Source organism: Microcaecilia unicolor, chromosome 8, assembly GCF_901765095.1.
Source record: "Microcaecilia unicolor chromosome 8, aMicUni1.1, whole genome shotgun sequence".
NCBI lineage: Eukaryota > Metazoa > Chordata > Amphibia > Gymnophiona > Siphonopidae > Microcaecilia > Microcaecilia unicolor.
Window position 1 is genome coordinate 195,540,549 of NC_044038.1, and position 7,311 is coordinate 195,547,859.

Sequence of the window (7,311 nt, forward strand, 5' to 3'; positions counted from 1 at the left end):
CACCGAGGGCACTCAATTTATTTATCAGTCACCTGAGCGGAACCGTGCCAAAGGCCTTGCTGAAATCCAAGTATACCACATCAAGCACCCCTCCCACATCCAACTGTTTGGTCACCCAGTCGAAGAAGACAGTCTGATTCGTCTGCTACGACCTACCACTAGTGAAGCCATGCTGTCTCGGGTCTCACATTCCATTTAGTTCAAAAAATGTCACAATCCTCCTTTTTAGAAGCGTTTCCATTAGCTTACCACCAAGGTCAGACTGACAGGTCTGTAATTCCCAACCTCTTCCTTACTTCCACTCTTGTGCAAAGAAACCACATCCACCCTTCTCCAGTCCACCGGGACCACTCCATTTTCTAAGAAAGCATTGAAGAGGTCCGTCAGCGGAGCGACAGAACTTCCCCGAGTTCCTTAAGCACCGTCGGGTTTATCCCATCAGGCCCCATCACTCTGTCTACTTTTAGTTTGGCAAGCTCCTCACGAACACAGTCCTCCGTAAACGGGTCTTGGTCTACCACACATCCATCCCCTTTAGCCTTTGTTTTCTGCAGCCCTACCCCCGGTCCTTCATTCGTGAACACAGAGCTAAAATAATGGTTAAGCAGTTCAGCTTTATCCTTATCTTCCACATATTTCTCTCCCTCAGCTTTGAGCCTCACAATGCTCTTATGGCACTTCCTCTTGTCACTTACATATCTGAAAAAGGTCTTGTTCCCCCAATTTTACTGTATTAGCTATCTTTTCCTCCATTTGCCGCTTCGCTTTCCTGATTTCAGCTTCTCTTCGCTTATTTAAGTATTCTCTCCTGTCTTCATATTTCTGAGTCGTCTTATAACGAGCAAAGGCTAGCCTCCTTTCCCTTATCTTTTCAGCTACTACATTCGAGTACCAGAGAGGCCTTCCTTTCCTCTTACTTTTATGTAATTTTCTAACATAAAGGTTAGTCGCTTTTAATATAGCTCCTTTCAGTCTTGTCCATTGCTGTTCTACATCCTTCAGCTGTTCCCTTGGAAGAATAAGAACTTTTCTATCTACACTTCTTGACTTGGTTCATTAATCTCATCCCATTGCTTTCCTACCATCTCTATGCTGATGACTCCTAAATCTACCTTTCTACCCCTGATATCTCACCTTGCATCCAAACCAAAGTGTCAGCGTGCTTGTCTGACATTGCTGTCTGGATGTGTCAACGCCACCTGAAATTAAATATGACCAAAACCGAGCTTCTCATTCCCCCCCCCCCCAACCCACCTCCCCGCTCCTCCCGTTTTCTATTTCTGTTGATGGCTCTCTCATTCTCTCTGTCTCCTCAGCTCGAAACTTTGAGGTTATCTTTGACTCTTCTCTCTCCTTCTCTGCTCATATCCAGCAGATCGCCAAGACCAGTCATTTCTTTCTTTACAACATCCGTAAAATCCGCCCCTTTCTTTCTGAGCACTCTACCAAAACCCTCATCCACACCCTTGTCACCTCTTGTTTGGACTACTGCAATCTGCTTCTTGCTTGCCTCCCACATAGTCACCTCTCCCCTCTCCAGTCGGTTCAAAATTCTGCTGCCCGTCCGTCTCGTCTTCCACCAGGGTCGCTTTACTCATACTGCCCCTCTCCTCAAGTCGCTTCACTGGCTCCCTATCCGTTTTCGCATTCTGTTCAAACTTCTTCTACTAACCTATAAATGTACTCACTCTGCTGCTCCACAGTATCTCTCCACACTCGTCCTTCCCTACACCCCTTCCCATGCACTCCGTTCCCTGGATAAATCCTTCTTATCTGTTCCCTTCTCCGCTACTGCCAACTCCAGACTTCGCTCCTTCTGTCTTGCTGCGCCCTATGCCTGGAATAGACTTCCTGAGCCCCTAAGTCTTGCCCCATCCTTGACCATCTTTAAATCTAGGTTGAAAGCCCAACTCTTTAACATTGCTTTTGACTCGTAACCACTTGTATCCACTCACCTCCACCTACCCTCCGCTCCTCTTTCCTCTACACATTAATTGATTTGTTGCTTTATTTTTTATCTACTAGATTGTAAGCTCTTTGAGCAGGGACTGTCTTTCTTCTATGTTTGTGCAGCGCTGCGTAGGCTTTGTAGCGCTATAGACATGCTAAATAGTAGTAGTAGTAGTAGCAGATATTACTCGTCCAATTCATTATTCCACATTGATCTGGTTGGCTTCTTCAAGGCCAATACGGTGTATAGTCAAATCATTTCATTGTAAACATACTTATTGACCAATATTAGTTAGAAATAATACATTCGATTACATTCTTTCTCTTTTAAAAACCAGAAGTTATTTAACAATACTTATACTTAAGTCTCTAATTCAAATCCCACTGATTAAAGTAATCCCAGGCTTCACTCCTTTTAAAGTAATAATTTGAGGAAATATTTCTGAGGAAAACTTTAGGAGTCATACCCGGAACTCTGGGAAAAACAATAATCTCGATATTAATCATCTTTAATAATATTCATTTTATTATTCAAAATTTCTGGTCTATTATCATTTTCAAAATCATAACCACTTCTTGCTCATGTAGAATCATTTGTTATATCAATTTTTTTTCTCTCAAAGGGTTCAGTTGAATTGTCCATGTAACTCTCTAATAAAATTATATCTGAAACAAAATTATTTACTGCCACCATTAGGTCCCGAAGCGCCTTCCAGACGGTATTAAATGTAACCGCCACAGAAGCCAAAAACTCCAAGTTGATTTCTCATAGGTGTTTAGGAGTGGTTCTGCCAATTCGGGTTCTGCTGTAAACGTCCTCCGTTTCAGCATATACCTCTAACTCACTCCTCCACTCCTTTGGGCATGGTGGTTGAATAATTCGGGAGTGATGGAGTTGTTTTTCCAGGTCTAAAAGCGTTGACGCTCCTTCGCCGGCGCTAATCAAAGGACTCGCCAACCCTTTCATCTGTGGGCAGTTCGTCACACAGCGGTCCTGCACTTGCTGCTCAGGGGAGAAAACGCTGGCCATCGGCGGCTGACCGCTGGTTGTCCCCTTCCTCTCAGTTAAGGTAACTGCAATTGCAGAGAGGAAATTTACGTAAAGAAGATGAAACGTCAGAGGGCAGCTGGGCCGTTGGGCATACGAACGTTAGGTCACCATCTTACCAGTCTCCCAGTTTGGGACACTCTTTGTCTGGTTTCTCCTCAGAGGCCTGTCTGATATGGGTAACCCTTCAGCATAGCCCTCTAAGTCATTGAAACACACAAGCCCCTCCACCCCTACAAGGTGGTGTCCCTTCGGAGGGGCTCTCTTTATTGCTATAGGTGGTATCTTGTGCGGAATTATCTCTCCTAGGGTCTAAGGTCAGATTGAAATCTCCCCCCATAATTAGTGTACCCTGGATATGTGGTACTTGTCAGGCTCGTGAGTCCTTATACCAAGTAGCACCTGAAGAAATCCTAGTCCTGACTCAGCGGTCAGGCAACCCTGAAACTTCACCTGCAATGACCGCTGTTCCCCAGAGGTTGAGCCCCTAGGTGCGGGCGGCCGACAGGACTTCAGAGAACGGGCCGAGAGGCAGAGAAGGACTGGGGTTTGGATCCAACAGGCGCCCAGAGGGCAAGCTACAAGCAGCAGGCACAGAGAGTCATCAGGAACACGCTGGGTCAAATGACAGGCAGCAGGCACAGAGAGTATTCAGGAACACACTGGGTCAAAAGACAGACAGCAGGCACAGAGAGTAGTCAGGAACAAGCTGGGTCAAAAGGCAGGCAAACGGGGCCAAACACACAGTGGAGTAAGCAAAACCTACCAGAGTAGAAGCCGAAGTATGGAGTCCAGGAAGAGCTCGGCTGATAAAGTGCTGGCGTCTGACATCAGCAGGAACCAGCAGGAGAAGGAGCACAGCCATAGGATAAGAGCAGGAGGAGGAGGAAACCGGGAGACCAATAGGAGAGAAGCAAGGGGAGACAAGAGGAAAAACAAACAAAGAATGTTCCCACCAGAACTCAGCCAGCACACACAGCTGACAGAGAAAGGGAAGCCAAGCAGAGAGATAGAGAGCAGACACAGCTGCACGGAAGTAAAGCAATCAAGGAAAGGAGCCTGCAACCACCGTCTCTCTGAACAAACCCAGAGAAGAACTACACACACAGAGCTCAGGGCTGTGCCAGTCAAGTGTGTGTGTCGACGGGACCCCACGCAGCCCAAGGACGCCGCTTGCTTTGAGGTAGGGGAGTACTAGTGTTTTCGACGACTCTTGTAAAACTGTCCCTTGATCTGTATTTGGAGCGTAAACATTACAGAACATATAGGACACTGAACCCAGCACTACAGTTAAGATAATATATCTCCCTTCTGTATCCCTTATGATTTTTTGGATTGCCCATTGGTGCTTCCCTGCGAGGGCTATCAAGGCTCCTTTAGTTTTCCGTTGCAGGGTATTAGAAGCAAAGCACATGAGGGGAAAGTTTTTATGACGACATAACTGTTCACAATTTGGTAATAACTGTGTTTCCTGAATAACAGCAACTCCCGCATCAGTTCTTGTTTAAATAAAGTTGTCTCTTGGTTGTGGAGTTCAATCCTCTAACATTAAAACTAATGAAAAGTATCACCGTCATCTACATACTTACACACACTATCAAATATGCCCATCTAAACAAGATAAATTGTGCCACCTCTGAATCTGCTTTTTTGGTTCTCAATCCCCTCGTTTCTATTCAGAAGCATCCCATACATACCCCTTACATTGACCCTCCCATCCCCCGTTTTAACCCTTTTCCCCTACACACCTATATCCCATCCATCACCACCACCCCCCACCCTACTCCCTATAACCATCAATAGGATCGTATCTGACCTCCCAAGTTTTATAGAGGCCTACTGATCTCAGGAGGAAAGTGTGCACCCTCATGCCCCCCCCCCTTCATTCTTATTTAAACAAACATCGCTTTAACAGGTATCTAAGTCTGACATTCTACATCATTGAATACACATTGCATATAGCCAATTAAATATTTAAGTAGTACCCTGGACAGTCATACTCTCCTTCATATTGGCTCACAAAGCTCATATCATCCAGTTCCCCTGGCTGAATGTTCAGGGTCCCGCACTGGCATTCATCTCTTTGGCCGATATTTGCCGTCTCAATTGTCCGCTACACTTGGCCACTTGCTGCCGTTTTGGCTTCCCCACGGTAGCCTGCTGAGCCAACTTCAGGCACAAAACCCCGCCCTTCGCAGTAGCTTCTGGAAAACATTCTTTAGCCTCCTCCAACTTGTGGATTTGATGCTGTTTCCCATCTTTATAAAACTGCAAAGCAAACGGATAGCGCCATTTATATGGTATTTTTAGTTCCCTCATTTGTTGAGTAACCGGTCGCAGTTCCATCCGGTGTTTGAGTGTCGCGCCTGCTACATCTTGATAAATTTCAATCGGATAAGAATCCCATTGCAGATTTACAGCTTTCCTTGCAGCTTTCAACGGTTTTTCTTTGTCCTTATAATATGTGAAGCAGGACACTATGAGGCTTATTTTCGAAAGAGAAAAACGCCCAAATTCCGACCTAAATCGGGAGATGGACGTCTTTCTCTTGTGGGTGCCCAAATCGGTATAATCGAAAGCCGATTTTGGGCGTTTCCAACTGCACTCCGTCACGGGAACGCATAAAGTTGACGGGGGCGTGTCGGAGGCGTGGTGAAGGCGGGACTGAGGCGTGGTTATCGGCTGAGCAGAGATGTGCGTGCTCGGCCGATAATGGAAAAAAGAAAGGCGTTTTCAGAGAGAATTTAGGTCACTTTTGTTGGACCCGTTTTTTTCAGGAACAGGTCCCAAAAAAGTGCCCTAAATGACCAGATGACCACCTGAGGGAACCGGGGATGACCTCCCCTGACTCCCCCAGTGGTCACTAACCCCCTCCCACCAAAAAAAAACGAATGTTAAACACTTTTTTTCCAACTTGTAAGCCAGCCTCAAATGTCATCCCCAGCTCCATGACAGCAGTATGCAGGTCCCCGAAGTAATTTTAGTTTAGTTAGTGCTGTGCGGGACCCATGCAGAGAGGAAAAATCGGAAGAAAAAAAAAAACAAGCAAGTGCAGTCAGGGACGTCTAAATTACCAGGATAGTAAAAGGGGGAATTGAACCAGCAACCTTCTGATTACAAGCTCAGTGCTCTAGCCAGTGAGCCACATTATTCAAGTATTTAGATGTTCTTCCCTTTCCATTAAGTCCCTCCAAGTTTCTGTCAGCCAATCACTGCTGTTTAGCTGACACAGATGTCAGCTCAATGAGCTGTGATTGGCTGACAGAAACTTGGAGAGACTTAATGAAAAGGGAAAGACATCTAATCAGTGGTGCACTGGCTAGAGCACTGAGCTTGTAATCAAGAGGTTGCTGGTTCAATTCCCCCTTTTACTATCTTTTAATTTGGACGTCCCTGACTGCACTTGCTTGCTTGTTTTTTTTTTTCTTCCGATTTTTCCTCTCTGCATGGGTCCCGCGCAGCACCAACTAAAGTAAAATTGCTCTGGGGACCTGCATACTACTGTCATGGAGCTAGGTATGATATTTGAGGCTGGCATAGAGGCATCTCAGGGGGACCAGTGCACTACGAATGCTGGCCCCTCCCACTACCAAATGCCTTGGATTTGGTCGTTTTTGAGCTGGGACGCTTCGGTTTCAATTATCGCTAAAAAACAAAAACGCCCAGCTCAAAAAACGCCCTAATCCAATGTATTTTCGAAAAAAAAGATGGACGTCCATATTTTTCGAAAATACAGTTCGGCCCGCCCCTTCACGGACCCGTTCTCGGAGATGGACGTTTTTACAAATGGGCGTTCGCGTTCGATTATGCCCCTCTATATCTTTCGGTTTATTGCTGCGTGGTGCTCCCAAGGCTCTGTGTGCTCTATCCAACTGCACTACAGTTTCTTGCGCCCCCAACAGTGTTTGCGCAATGGATCGCACTACCTGTTCACAGTCCATATATGTTTGTGTTTCAGGTATCCCACAGAATCTTAAATTATGCCTCCTTCTATTTTCAATATCTTCCAATTTGTCTGAGAGGGCTAAATTTGGCCTCTTTTAAATCTTGTCGCTCAACGAAGAAAAGTTGATGATAGCAGTTTAACTGTATTAGTATAGGTTTGAAATGTTTCTTGCCAAAATATACCGGTTGGCATGGAATTGTTTTATATCTGCATTCATCAATAAAAAATTATTAAACCCTAAATCTTGTCGCTCAGAGGATAGTTCATTCAATGTCTCATAGTGGTCATTCACTCTGTGTTTCCTTATCATCCACTCTATGACCCAGTTCTGTTATCTCTCGATGTGAATCCACTTGCAGCGTCGATA